Source organism: Rhinoderma darwinii, chromosome 3 (genome assembly GCF_050947455.1).
Source record: "Rhinoderma darwinii isolate aRhiDar2 chromosome 3, aRhiDar2.hap1, whole genome shotgun sequence".
Lineage (NCBI taxonomy): Eukaryota > Metazoa > Chordata > Amphibia > Anura > Rhinodermatidae > Rhinoderma > Rhinoderma darwinii.
Window position 1 is genome coordinate 353042749 of NC_134689.1, and position 15624 is coordinate 353058372.

At 46.1% G+C, this 15624-nt stretch overlaps 1 protein-coding gene across 2 annotated transcripts in view; it reads right to left on the bottom strand.

Moving 5' to 3' along the window:
• The window catches only part of CDS2 (CDP-diacylglycerol synthase 2), a 103533-nt gene that overhangs the window by 71821 nt on the left and 16088 nt on the right, over positions 1-15624 (bottom strand). Inside the window, exon 1 of one of the 2 annotated variants that reach the window (XM_075858538.1) lies at positions 1447-1505. The exons of the other annotated variant lie outside the window; for it this stretch is intronic. The gene's annotated coding sequence lies outside the window, so the exon portion shown is untranslated. Of the gene's footprint in view, positions 1-1446; positions 1506-15624 lie in introns of those variants that run through there. 2 annotated transcript variants of the gene reach the window in all.

Consider the following 15624-nt stretch of genomic DNA (forward strand, 5'->3'; position numbering starts at 1 on the left):
ATTCAGCAGAAAAAATGAAATTTGCAAATTTAATTTCCACTTTGCTTTAATTCCTGTGAAATGCCTGAAGGGTTAAAAAACTTTCTATATGCTGTTTTGAATACTTTGAGGGGTCTAGTTTTTAAAATGGGGTGTTTTATGGGGGTTTCTAACACATAGTCCCCTCAAATCCACTTCAGAACTGAACTGGCACCTTCAAAAAAAGGCTTTTGAAATTTTCTTAAGAATATGAGAAATTGCTGTTTTATGTTCTAAGCCTTGTAACGTCCAAGAAAAATAAAAGAATGTTCAAAAAACGATGCCAATCAAAAGTAGACATATGGGAAATGTGAACTAGTAACTATTTTGGGTGGTATAACCGTCTGTTTTTCAAGCAGATGCATTTAAATTCTGAAAAATGCTATTTTTTGTAAATTTTCTCTAAATTTTGCAATTTTTCACAAATAAAGACTGAATATATCGACCAAATTTTACCACGAACATGAAGCCCAAAGTGTCACGAGAAAACAATCTCAGAATCGCTTGGATAGGTTTAAGCATTCCGACGTTATTACCACATAAAGTGAAATATGTCAGATTTGAAAAATGGGCTCTGAGCCTTAAGGCCAAAACTAGGCTGCGTCCTTAAGGGGTTAAGGTTTAAAACACCTTCAGTATTAAGGGGTTGAATAGTAAATCTGCCCCAATGTTTACAGATTGAAAGGGAGAAGCAAATAGCTTCTTTTACTAGCGCTGTGAGATCATTAGCCAATAATAAAGTAATCTACACCTTTAGGGAGGATTTACACGAGCGTGTGCGTTTTGCGTGTGCAAAAAACGCGGCGTTTTGTGTGCGCAAAAGGCACTTAACAGCTCCGTGTGTCATCACCATATGATGCGCGGCTGCGTGATTTTTGCGCAGCCGCCATCATTATGACACTGTATGTTTGTAAACAGAAAAGCACGTGGTGCTTTTCTGTTTTCATTCATACGTTTTACTGCTCTTGCGCGAATCACGCGCGTCACATGGAAGTGCTTTCGTGTGCTGCGCGTGATTTTCACGCACCCATTGACTTCAATGGGTGCGTGATGCGCGAACAGCGCAGAAATATAGGACATGTCGTGTGTTTCACGCAGCGGACTCACGCTGCGCAAAAATCACTGACAGTCTGCACGGCCCAATAGACTAACATAGGTCCGTGCGAGGCGCATGAAAATCATGCGCGTTGCAGGGATGTATTACACGTTCGTGTAAATCCGCCCTTATACTCAGCCTTGTCCAAATTTCCCAGCCCGTCCCCTTCCCTGTTCACCCATCCCATCCATTGTAAACACAATCTTTTATATAATGTTGCAATTATATGTTGAAAAACTTCACTTACACACAAGATCTTGCGATATACTTTATATAGTGTACAAACAGTATGATAATATATTGAACAATATATTTATATATTTGTAAATTACCATGGTCTCCCTTTCTCTCTTCTCCTTTATGAATAAATAAATCGGTCCAGCAGGGAGCCCCATCGGTTAGAGGTTAATTGATGCCTTAATTGGTTAATAATTTTCATGCTTGGTCTCCTTGAGAGCACGCTGCACATTATCCTTGTTGAGGTGGCTACTTACTAGCAGATAATTGACCCTAGTAGAATGAACATTTTTACTATAATGGCATAGATTTCTGAAAAGGAAGTGTTTTCCAGTCACTTGCAAATAAATGAATACATTAGATTTATTCCAGAATAAATTGGTAACCTATGATCCTAATATTAAACAATTTCATGTTCCCCACTGTCTAATGGAAGCAGAGGCTGTTATACTATATGTACAACAACCATGACATGGCATAAGGAAAAGAAGTGTGTCTAGTGTGCTGTGAGTTAGGCCAAATGTATTATGTTGTGTATGCCATCTTGATCAATTTGGCACACATTTTACAAACTATAAAAACTCTCTTTTTAGAAAGTGTTATTTTTAAATATGCCACCTATGGGATTTAGTAGCATTTATATTTGTTCTTGGGCTAAGGACAGACACCTAGCAACAACTAATGGGTGCAGACGGCAACCTTCCAATACTGCTGGGAAAATAGACGCGGAAGAACCGCAAGGTGCCCCCTGTCACGTGACTTCCCTCCAAAAGAGTTCTCGCGACAGCGTGGAATCTGTCTTATAATTTTTTCCAGAAGGCAGGGTGACTCTCCTATTCCCTAAAATAGGCAATGGACTATGCCCTAGAATGGTACTTGGGGAGGAAAACGGAAATAAACTGCACACAGAGGTCCACTGCTTTCCATCGATTTTTTTGGAACAAGTGGAGAAACTACCACTGAATTATATTTCAATACCAGTCTCCTTCACGACGGAGAGGATCCAACCCCTGATACTGTTAGCTGAGGCCATGCAAAAAGGTGGCCTGGATTTAATAAACAGATTAGAGCTCTATGCTCTGTGGTGCTGACAATTCTACCTAATGTTGTAAGCTCCTGACAAGCCAAAATTATGGATTCTCCAGACCCCTTACTAGGTCTAGCCCAATCTGGATTTATCAAAGTGGGCCATTTTGGTTCTACTCTTCAAGATCAAGTGGAACTCACCTGGAGTGTTTGTTAGCCATGGCTCCTGGACATGAAGCAGGATAAGCTCCACTGTTGAGCTGAGAATTTTCTTTTTTTTTTTCTTTTTTTAATAGGTACATTTTATTAGGACCTCAAAAAAGGCACAGAAGGCATATAATACAGTCAGCAGGCACAGCAGGTATGACAGAAGTGCCAAATTAAAAGAGGCCTGGCAATAACAAAAATACAATGATATGTTTATGCATAGTACTATACATTTTCTCAAACAAATAATAAAAAAAAAAGCACATAAGAAAGAAAGTTATTTGCAGAGTACATGAAAGGTGTAGTCCCTAATAATAACAACAACCCAATGGAGGACTGAGGTAGGCAGGAAACACAACGGTGGCCCGTAGCAAAGACATCAAACCTGGGGTCATCAGAATGGAGGGTTATGACTAATGACTGGTATGTGGGTTAACTATCAATGGGTGCCATATCTTTGTAAACTTATGCAGGGACCCACGTGCTTCATATGTAATATTGAAAAAAGCAAGATTAGAGTTTACAAATGCAATCCACGCTTAGCTTAGGAACCTTGGGGTTCTTCCAATGTGTGAGGACAGTTTATTTTGCATAAAACAAGAGAATCTAGAAGCCACAGGATGTACAAGGTCCTCTAGCAGCAGAAGCAGACAAACTTGTGGGAGACCAACTCTGAGTTCAATCAACTCCATAAATTCAGTCCAGAAGCCAAGAATAACCGGACACTCCCAGAATATGTGCAAAAAGGAGCCATCAGCTCCAAGGCATCTAGGGCAGGTGGGACAGGTCAGTTTTCCCACTTTAAACTATTTAGAAGGAGTATAATAGATCTGATGAAAAAATGTAAGCTGAATGAGGCGGTCTCCGGCCAAGATTAAAGGACCAGTGAAAGATCCCAAGATGTCCTCGTAGTCTGCAGTAGATATAGATGAGAGAGACTGGGATCAGCGGTCCAGTGCCCTACTGAGTTTATTGGAAGAGACACGTAACAATTGTTTGTACAGTACTGACATCTGCTTAACCAGCGTGTCCTGCATCACCCAATCCTCCACCGAGGATGTACATAGTCTCACTAAAGCCGTCAAATTGTGACCAGAGGGCATGTCTAAGTTGAAAGTAATGAAACCATAATTGAGGTGGACATGGTGTTTAGACTTAATTCCTAAATTTGCCCACCCCCTGCTGCTACATGTGGTAGGAGTGAATTTTACCAAAGTGGCGTCATAGATGACCAGGCCACCTCCTTAGAGCTGAACAATGGCGTAATCCTCTGCCAAAGCTTAAAAGTAGACTTTATATAGTATCGTAAGTGACCCGGGGGGTGAAGCCTGTCTATAAGGGTTAACTAAGGCCACATGCTTTTGTGGCAGCAATTTATTTGCATTTTTACGGATAAATTGCAGACCCATTCTTTTAGATGGCACCACGCCCCCATGGTTTACACAAATCGGTGCAGGGTTCACAAATCCAGACTGCAAAAACTGAGGACATGTCATTTTGCGGTCCGGATTTGCAAATTCACCAATACTGGTGAATTGTCGAGAATCTTGAGTCCTGGTGACACACGGATGCACAACAAGGTTTTTTGCAGTTGAATGGACCTCAACGGACCCGTGGTTTTGCGGACAACAAAACGAATGCAGTCGTGTGAATGAGGCCTTAGGCCTTTGTAACAACCCAAAAGTGATGCATCGAGAGCTGTACAAGGATTATTGTGCCTGTGAGTGAACGACCACCAAACATACACAAGTTGACTTGCTAGAAAATAAAAGTAGAGGTTTGGGAGGGCCAGGCCGCCTTTGTCAGAGGGCAAATCAAGAGTACCATGAGCCAGTAGGGAAATACCACTTGCCCAGAGATGGAATCTAATATCCTTGTCCACAGTAGAGTATAATAACAGAGGCAACCATACAGGGAAATTGTGAAATAAGTACAAAAACCTAGGGAGAAACTTCATCTTAAACAAATTATTATGACCAGTCACTGTGAGAGGAAGGTGTTTTCACCTATCAAAATCAGCTTAAAAGCCTTGAAACAGGGTAGCAATATTATCAGGTATGTAGCTAAAAATATCAGAACTAATCACTATTCCCAGGTACATAATTTTATCCGCCCGTTGCAAAGGGGAGGGGAGGTCCATCTACCGAATTAGTGATTTGGACCAATTGACTCATAATCCAGAGAATAAGGCAAATTTGCTAAACATGCCCAGAACTACCCAGGACCGGGGTCATTTAAAAGCAAAAACTTTTCACCAGCATAAAGATAGACATGGTCTTCCCTCTCCCAAAATAGGAATCCCTTCATAGCAGTCTATAACGGTTCTCACCGGTTTGTTCGTGGATCCTCGGTGTCGTCTGGGAGATGGTGCTTGGAACCCATGCAACGCTTGGCAGAGCGGGTAGAGGCGGTCGAATGGATAGGCAGAAGTCAGGACAGGCAGCAGACGTCGTAAAGGGTATGGCAGGAATAGGTCAAGGCAGGCGGCGTAAAGGGTATGGATAGCAATGGGTCAAGGCAGGTGGCAGACAAGGATAGTCAAGTTCAGGCAGACGTCAGAAACGGGAAATCCAGGCAGAAGGGAAGGAAACCGGGAACCAGGGCACAGGGAATCTCACGGGGAACTTGGTTGAACAAGCATGGATGCATGGAAGGAGGAACCCTAAATAGCAAGTCTTAGGAATTAAGGCGCGCGTTGGCCCTTTAAGACAGGACGAGTCAGCGCGCGCGCGCCCTCTAGTGACTGCAGTCGCACATCGAAGATGACGGCCGCGGAGGGAGGTAAGGGATGCACGCCAGCAGAGCGTCCGGATCGGGTAAGTGGAGCTCGGGATGAGCATGTGGTAATGGAGGACACCGGAATCGGAGCAGAGGCCGTGGGGAAGGCAGTGAATGGAGCGGCAGCCGTTATAGTACCCCCCTTTACGCCCCCTCTTTTTAGGCTTGCTTGGAAACCTTCGCTCAAAGTCCTTGATGAGAGCGGGGGCGTTGATATTCTCCACGGGCTCCCATGATCTCTCCTCAGGACCATAATCTTTCCAGTCCACTAGGTACCATAATCTCCCCCGTGATCGTTTGACATCCAGGATCTCTTGAATTTCAAATTAGGCATCAGCTGCTGGTGCAGGATGGACAGGAATTTTCTTTGAAAAATGGTTGAGTATAGTGGGTTTCAGCAGAGAAATATGGAAGGAATTAGAGATTTTCAGAGACTGAGGAAGGCGAAGTCTGAAAGTTACTGGATTGATTTGTTTTGTTATTTCAAAAGGGACCCAGAAACCGAGGAGCTAGCTTGTAACAAGGGGTCTTCAGACGTATGTACCGGGTGGACAGCCAGACTTTATCCCCAGGAAGGAGCTGCGGTGGTATCCTGCGTCTTTTATCCGCGTCTCTCTTAAACCTGGCTACAGGTTTGTGGATTGAGTCCTTGGCCTTCTGCCAAATCCGTACAAAGTCACGGTGGACCGTGTTAGCAGCTGGAACCTCAGAAGGCACAGAGACTGGTAGGGGAATTCCTGGGTGCTGGCCATACACCAAGAAAAAGGGGGAAGAGCGGGTAGATTCCCCCGTATGGTTGTTGTAGGCAAATTCGGCCCATGGAAGCAGACCTGCCCAGTTGTCTTGTCGCGGAGACACGAAATTCCTGAGGAAACTTTCAAGTATTTGGTTTATCCGCTCTACTTGACCATTGGATTGGGGATGGTACGCGGAAGAGAAGTCTAGTTTGACCTCCAGTAGTTTGCACAAGGCTCTCCAGAACTTAGATGTGAACTGAACTCCTCTGTCAGAAACAATATGCTTAGGAAGACCATGCAGGCGAAAGATGTGCTTGATAAACAGCTTTGCCAGTCGGGAAGATGACGGAAGGCCTGAGAGAGGTACGAAGTGCGCCATCTTGAAAAGCGATCCACTACAACCCAGATAACGGTACACCCAGCAGAACTAGGCAGATTGGTGATGAAGTCGATGGTAATGTGCGACCAGGGAGAGTCAGGCACGGGCAGAGGGTGAAAAAGGCCAGCAGGTCTTGAATGTTAGACTTTATTTTGAGAGCAGGTGGATCAGGCAGAAACAAAGTCTTTAGTGTCTTGGGACATGGAAGGCCACCAGTACTGACGGCCAATCAAATTGAGAGTCTTTTTGATGACAGGGTGCCCAGAAACCCTGGAGGCATGACGCCAACGAAGAACACAATCCCTTTGTTTAGGGGGTACGTAGGTCTTTCCTCGAGGAATGTGTACCACTTCAGCTGGAGCAGAGATCACAATACGTTTAGGATCTATAATAAACTGTGGGCTGGGCTCTTGGTCTGTGGGGTCAAAACAGCGAGATAAAGCGTCCGCCTTGGTATTCTTTCCAGCGGGTCTGTAGTGAAGCTGAAAATCGAATCTGGAGAAGAATAATGCCCACCGAGCTTGACGAGAATTTAGGCGTTGAGCAGTCTGTAAGTATAGGAGGTTCTTATGATCTGTGTAAATGATGATGGGATGCCGTGCACCCTCAAGCAAATGTCTCCATTCCTCCAGGGCCAATTTAATAGCTAAAAGTTAATTATCTCCAATTCCATAATTTTTTTCAGTGGATGTGAACAATTTGGAGAAAAAAAACGCAGGCCACCAGTCTCCCTCTACAAGTCTTTTGTGAAAGAATAGCTCCGACTCCCACAGATGAAGCATCGACCTCCAGAAGAAAAGGGTTTGGTGGAATCCGGTCTATGTGGGACTGAAGCAGAAGAGAAGGCAACTTTAAGAGCTTGGAATGCGGCTTCAGCCTCCGTGGTCCAGTCTTTAGCATTAACCCCTTTTTTGGTCAGAGCAGAAATAGGAGCTGTCATAGAGGAGAAATGAGGAATAAACTGGCGGTAATAATTTGCAAATCCCAGCAGGCGTTGGACCGCTTTGAGTCCTTGTGGACGAGGCCAGTTGAGAATAGAAGATAGCTTGGCTGGATCCATTTGAAGACCCTGGTTGGAAATGACATACCCCAAGAAAGGCTTGCTGGTTCTCTCGAAGAGGCATTTCTCTAGCTTGGCAAACAGAGTGTTCTCACGCAGATGCTGTAACACTTGGCGCACATGCACACAATGATTTTGAATATTGGGAGAAAAGATTAAAATGTCATCTAGGTATACCACCAGACAACTGTACAACAGATCTCGAAAAATGTCATTAACAAAAGCCTGAAAAACCGCAGGAGTATTACAAAGTCAAAGGGCATGACAAGGTATTCAAAATGCCCATCAGGAGTGTTGAAGGTGGTTTTCCATTCATCTCCCTCGCGGATGTGGATGAGGTTATAAGCTCCACGAAAGGTCTAGTTTGGTGACGATTTTCGCCCCCTGTCGGCGGTCAAAGAGTTCTGAGATCAATGGTAATGGGTACTTGTTCTTTAATGTGATATTATTCAATCCTCGGTAATCAAGACAAGGACGCAGGGAGCAGTCTTTTTTTCCAAAAAAGAAAAACCCTGCACCAGTAGGAGAGGAGGACTTACGGATGAATCCTCTCTCCAGATTTTCTTGGATATACCGAGACATGGCCTCAGTCTCGGGCAAGGACAAAGCATAGACTCTACCTCTGGGAGGTGTGGCGTTGGGGACCAGGTCTATGGCAAAGTCGTATGGCCTGTGAGTAGGCAGCGATTCAGCTTGTTGTTTACAGAAGACATCCGAGAAGCTTTTGTATGGAGCAGGAAGTCCTGCTGAGTTAGGTTCTGTAGACTGAGGCATGGGTGGGCGAATAGATTGTAGACAATGTTGGTGACAGAAGTCACTCCAGCGGGTAATTTGACCTCCAGTCCAGTCAATAACAGGAGTGCTTCTGCAACCACGGTAGACCTAGTAGCAAAGGGTTCAGAGAGTTCTTTAAAACATAGAAGGAGATACGTTCCTGGTGCAGTGCCCCTATTAACAGGAGAATTTGCTCGGTGACGAGATAGATACTTTCCTGTAGAAGCCTCCCATCTACAGAAGAAATGGACAACGGTTTGGTTAGTTTTTACACTGGGATTTGGTAGCGATTTACCAAGGACTGGCACAGAAAATTCCCAGCGGATCTGGAATCTAGGAAGGCTTGAACGCAGAAAGTGGTTCCTGCAAAGGACAGTTTCGCTGGTATGGTCATCTTCTGAGAGGAAGGTATTCCACATAGGGTAGCCTCTCCTACTTGCCCTATGTGTTGTAGTTTTCCGGCCTCACTGGACAGTCTCTGAGGAAGTGCGTTTTACCACCACAATACAAACATAAATTCAACTTGCGTCTATTCTGGCGCTCCTCAGGCGTGAGTCTTGTTCTTTCCACCTGCATGGGTTCGTCCGACCGAGAGGAAGATGAGGCCAGAAGAGGTCTTTGGAAGGTTGGTGCCAACCGTGATGTCTGATAGCCTCGAGCAGATTATTGTTGTCTCTCAGGGAAACGTATATCTATACGATTAGATAGAGTAATTAAGTCATCCAAGGACGGTGGAAGTTCTCGGCCAGCAAGTTCATCCTTGATTCGGACCGCCAGACCCTCCCAGAAGGTAGATACCAAAGCCTCATCATTCCACTGCAGTTCAGTAGCCAGGGTGCGAAACTGAATGGCGTATTGGCCTACAGTGGAGGTTCCTTGCCGGAGCTTGAGTAGAGAGGAAGTTGCAGAAGAGGCTCGACCCGGTTCTTCAAACACCCCTTTAAACGTGGAGAGAAAGTTCTGAATGTTGTACATGATGGGGTCGTTTCCCTCCCACAAGGGCGATGCCCAAGCCAGACAGCAGGGACAGGATGTAGTCCACCATAGCCCGGTCTGAGGAAAAATGATGCGCCATGACTTCAAAGTGGATGGTGCATTGGTCAACAAATCCCCTGCAGGTCTTGGGGTCTCCCTCATAGCGGGCAGGCGTAGGTAAATGTAGTCCAGGACTGTAGACAGGAGCTTGCGGTGGTAGTGGTGGTGGTATCAGAGGCGCTAGTTCGTTCAAACGAGTGGACACATTCTTAAAGGGAACCTGTCACCAGCATTTCACCTATTAAACCAGCAATACCTGGTGGTAGTGGGTGAAAAATCATTTCTATATAACCTATAATTGTCTTCTTAGTCAGCTCTGTAGCTTTAGTATTCAGCTTTTTAGTGTTCCCACACCGTATGCTAATGAGCAGAAAAGAGTCAGATCTTCTCTTTAAAAGAGTCAAATCTTCGTTTGAAAAAAGTCATATCTTCATTCCTCAAGTCTTTCCGCGTTTCCCCGGCCTCCTTACTTTTGATTGACAGCTCGTCACCTTCCCCCAGCACACAAAATCCTGCGCTTGTGCATTGATGTCCTCTTCTGGTGTGTGCGCACTAAGGGACGCCGGATTATTACGATAAAAAGCGCAAAATGTTTGCAGACCGTTATTTACAGTCGGGGGAGGAGTTTAGGAGAGGGGATAACGGAAATGAACTTTTGATAGCAGCGGCCAGTGAGGGATAAGTGAAGTTCAATAGGTGAAATTCTGGTGACAGGTTCCCTTTAAGTAGCTGAAACAGCTGATCTTGGCGGACTCATTGTCTGGAAAGCTCCTGAGCCATATCTGCCGTATCAGGCAGGGCTGTGTCAAGGGGATCCATGGCTTGTTCAACCTATAACGGTTCTCACCGGTTTGTTCGTGGATCCTCGGTGTAGTCTGGGAGCTTGGAACTCAGGCAACGCTTGGTACAGCGGGTAGAGGCGGTCGGATGGATAGGCAGAAGTTAGGCCAGGCAGCAGACGTCGTAACGGGTATGGCAGCAATAGGTCAAGGCAGGCGGCAGGTGTTGTAACGGGTATGGATAGCAATAGGTCAAGGCAGGCGGCAGACAAGGATAGTCAAGTTCAGGCAGAGGTCAGTAATGGGAAATCCAGACAAAAGGCAGAAGGGACATGAACAGGGAACCACGGCACAAAGAAACTCACGGGGAACTTGGTTGAACAAGCATGGATGCAAGGAAGGAGGAACCTTAAATAGGAAGTCTTAGGAATTAAGGCGCACGCTGCCCCTATAAGACAGGACGAGTCAGCGCGCGCGCCCTCTAGTGACTGCAGCTACACATCGAGGATGACGGCCGCGGAGGGAGGTAAGGCATGCACTTACCTGACGCCGTCCAGGGCCAGCAGAGCGTCCGGATCGGGTAAGTGGAGCTCGGGATGAGCATGTGGTAATGGAGGACGCCGGAACCATAGCAGAGGCCGTGGGGAAGGTGGGGAACAGCGCGGCAGCTGTTGCACAGTCGCATGTCGAATGGCAATAGCAAGGGGTTCAACAGCCAGTGCAAAAAGGGAAGGGAATAGCTGGATTCCTGTATAGTTTCCCGAGCCAGAGCAAAGGAAGGATAAATATGGCAATTAGTTTTGACAATTGCTACAGGCTGGGAGTATAAAAGACGTATACATTTGATAAATTTCGGTCCAATGCCAAACTTATGTAGTACAGGCCATATACACAGTCAATTCACATTATTATGACCACCAGCTACTATCCAGAGTAACCACCGTGTGCAGCACAGACAGCAGCTAGACGGGCTGGGAGTGACTCAATAAGGTGCCCAATGGAGGGCAAACAGCATGTATGGGGTGACGTGATCTGCAACGATGGATTCATACCCAAATCGGTTCAGAGTGCCTTCCACTTGGATGAGTGGGCCCAGAGAATGCCATGAAAAAATTCCCCAGACCATAACGCTGCTGCCACCAGCTTCTGATCTTCCAGCTATGGTTGCAGGGTGTCATGTCCGTGTCTGCGGGCCATCAGGTTTACTCTCTCCCTGATGGCCACAGCCATGGGTCGGCGAGCGTGTGCACCGGACTGTAATGAAGTATCAGCCCATGAGTGACCTGGACTATAAGAGGTGTTCGGCCCCTTGATTCTATGCCTGAGCGTTGTTGTCGTACCCTAAGTTTGTCTATGCGATGATCTCCTAATGTGTTCCTGTTCCCTGTATCTCGTGCTATCCTGGTTATGTGCCGTGCTGAGCCAGAGTCGTGTTGTGCTGTATACCACTCCTGTCCTGCTTCACCACACCTGACGTCTGCCTGCTGCCTAGTCCCAGCCGAGCCTGCCTTGCTACTGTCCGAGCTGCCAAAAGGTACCCTATATGAACTATAGACTTTAACCTGCGCCCTGTTGGCCAGCTACCATACCGCCAAGGCGGTACGGCCCAGTGGGTCCATGGAACCTACGTGACAAGGAGGAATAGCCGGAGGAACAGGTGCCTTGATGGCTGCAGCTTGCGCATCCAGTTGTTCTGTAATGGAGTTCGCTACCAGGAGAAGTTGGTCTTGGCTTGACCGAAGGTCTCGCAGGTCTGCCTGCATTGCTTGTGACATCGTCATGGTCTTGGGTTGACCAGCGGAGTCCATGACCTGAGCATACTGTCACAATCTGTGGGTATGTGGACCCACTGGGCCGTACTGCCGTAGCGGGATAGCAGCTGGCCAACAGAGTACCAAGTCAATATATATAAATAGTCCAAGCACAAGGGTACCTGTAGTGGTTTCCGACAGTAGCAACGGCTAGGCACAGATGGGACCTTGACAGCAGACACGGGGCGTGGTGTAACACAGCAGGCGGAAACGGTGGCACAACACCATTCCAACAGGATTAAGACACAGGAACAAATAGCATGGGATACAGGGTAATACAGGTAATCCCGACGGTCCGCGGCCATGGACGCTACACTGGGACATGCGAAATTATGATACCACTTTTGTTAAAAAAGTGGAGTTTGGATGAAAAATGATTCTGTCTTCCATAAATTTCAGATATGGTTTTCTTATGGAGAGAGCTTGAATTTCTCCTACTCTGCGTGCCATAGTAATGGCCATTAGAAGAGCTGCTTTCCAAGATAGTCTCCTAATTTCAGTACAAGATTCAAATGGGGGTAAAGTTAGTCCATTTAACACAATATTTAGGTCCCAGGTGGGGACTAGAATCTTCTTCTTAAAGTAATAGCCTGTAGCCTCCTACGAAAAATCTTTTCATCCATCTGTGGGAAGCAAAATCCTGATCGAAATATGAACTTAGTGCAGATATCTGTACTTTTAGCGTACTTGGTTTTCTCAAGACCTGTTTGAAGGAAGTCCAGAATTTTTGCTGTGTTGGGATGAGGACTATTTGGTTTCTAATCCCCACACCAGGAAAGAATTTTTTTCCAAACTTTGTAGTAGATTGCATTGGTCACTTATTTTCTACTCTTTTGTAGTGTATTTATTACTGATTCATACAATACTTTTGATTTTAGGATGGAGGCTTCAGAAGCCAGGCTGCTAGTTGAAACTTTTGAGGGTCTGTACATAGGATTGGTCCCTGATGTAGGAGATCCTGACATTTTTAGACTGTTTAATAGTCCAAACCAGGCCCTTTTTGGCCAGAGGGTGGCAATTAATATCACAATTGTTTTCCCTAACCTGATCTTTTATAAGGTCTTCGGTATTACAGGGAATTAGAGGAAAAGCATAAGCCAGTTGGAATCTCCAATTGTGAACCAATGTATCTACCCCTAAACTCTTTTCCCTTGTATTTAGGGAAAAAAATAGGAGTTTTTGAGTTTTTCTGATTTGCGAATAAGTCCACTTCCGGAGATCCCAATTTTTGGGTTATGTGGAGGTAGACATTCTGTTTTGGGCACCACTCGGTTGGATATAAGTCCTTCCGAGTTAAGAAATCTGCCTGGATGTTGGAGAAACCTGGAGAGTGGAGAGATGAGAGGGATAATAGTGGAGGCTCTGCCCAAGAAAATACGTGGCCCCCTAGGATGTGCAGGTTTTTCTGTCTGGTGCCTCCCTGATGTCTCAGGTATGCAATTGTCATCATATTGTCCAAATAAATCCTCACGTGAGAATTTTAAATAAGATGTTCTGTTACTTTCAGGAATTCCAGAACTGCTTTTAATTCTCTGAAATTTGATGAGTGATGACTTATTTGCTTTGGCCAAACTCCATGAAAAGATCCTCGCTCTAGTGTTGCGCCCCACCCTCTTCTGCTTGCATCCGTAGTTATAGTTTTCACCGGATACTGGTGCCAATGGATTCCCCTTTTTAGATTGTTGGTCTTCACCCACCACAGGAGAGAGATGTTTACTGACCTTGTCAGTAAGATCTTTCTGTCTAGGAAGAGACGAGATCTGTTCCACAGTGATCATATTAGGTCTTGCAACTCTCTGGAGTGAGCTTGAGACCATGCTACTGGCTGGATACAAGATGTCATGGACCTTAGGACTGACATCGCCATCCTTATGGATACTTGTCTCTGTTGTAGTAGGTAAGTTATTTTTTGCTTTAACTAAATTATCTTTTCCTGGGGGGCGTGGCTTAGCGGCGTATGTGAGAGGAAGCAGGAACCGGAGCTCCCGCTGCCGATACCCTGGAAATCATCCTGAGACTTCACTATACTAACGCGGACATACCTGTGGTGACAGGGGAGAAGACGGTGATCCTCCAGGTACAATTCTGGAGCTGATTGAGGCTGTTATGACCCGGTCCAGGAAATCTAAGGCGGCAGAGGACGGTGAGCTGGGGCTGCAAGATGGCGCCGACATGTGCTCGTATACAGAGAGCAGGGATGTGAGAGGGGCGGCAGCATCCAGGCTGGAACGCTTTGCGAGGAAGGCCCCTATGAAACCTGAGGCAGCTGGAGGAATGTCGGATGGAGGGAAGGAGCAGGCTGGCAGCTCAGGCTCGAGATATGAGCCGCTGCGAGCACAGATGGAGTCAGAGGAGGAGGAGGAAAATGGAGGAGACGCTCCAGGCGGTTCAGGAGGAGGATTGAATGGAGGCATGCAGAACTTTGACAAGCCGGGCCCCACGCTGGCAGATGTTTTTTCGGCGGTAAGCCTGAGTAATACTACGCTGGCTAAGCTTACTTGCCAGGTGGGGGGAATTAAGGAGGATTTGTCTATCATACGCCATGATTTGCAGAAGGTGGCAGAGCGCACAACAGCGGTGGAGGGCCGAGTCAGCAACTTAGAAGATGGCATGCTGCCCATGAGACGGGATGTAAATGCGGTGGCGGAGGATGTAAAGTATCTCTTATCTAAAGCTGATGATTTGGAGAATCGTTTAAGACTAAATAATGTGAGGATGGTGGGAATCCCTGAAAAAGTGGAAGGGTCTAATCCGGATTCCTTTTTTGAAAAATGGCTATTGGAGGTTTTTGGAAAAAAGAGTCACTGACCCCATTATTTGCAGTGGAAAGAGCCCATAGAGTACCCACACGTCCTGGTCCACCTGGGCGGCCACCGCGACCTGTTCTGGTAAAGCTGCTCCATTATAAAGATAGGGACATAATTCTTCGACAGGCCCGGGAAAGGCAAGATATTCGGGTGAACGGTGTGAAGGTGTCTTTTTATCCGGATTTCTCTGCAGAAGTTCAGAAGCGGAGGATGCAATTTCTGGACATAAAAAGGCGGCTGAGGAATCATCGAGTTCCATATTCTATGCTGCATCCTGCAAAGCTTTGGGTGGCGGCATTGGGATCCGTGCAATTCTTTGAAAATCCGAAAGATGCACTCAGATGGCTGGACAGTCATGATGATCGCCTAAGGCACGATCGAGAGGAAGCGGCGGCGTGATCAACAGGCGGAGGGTTAAAGAAGGGACTCTGCTATGAAAGGAGGAAGATGAGTTACATGAGGGCATAAGGCCTTGTTTTTATGCAGTTTTATGTTGGGCTAAGGTTAAGCTGCAGTTCATGTGCCATTGATAGTTGGAGGTGAGGAAAGTGCTGTCAGTTCAAGGGCAGACTGAGATGTTGGAGTCATTAAAAATACTAATTGTTTATTGAGGAGGAGGTAGCGGGAAGCTCTTGGTTTTGAGGTTAACACTGTAGGGGAAAAAGAATGTGTCTTTACAAAGTGAGTGGGAAGCTGTATGGTCATAGAGGTGAAGTTTTCTTCACCAGCCCGGGCCCTCTTAGGAGGGTATGTTTATGGATAGTTGGGGGGGTTAGGGTGGGGGGAGGGGAGAGGTTTTGGAGGGAAAGGGAGTTTGCAACGCAGTACATTCAGATAGCCACTGGAGGTAATGGGAATAGCCACTGTCAAAAGCGAGAAA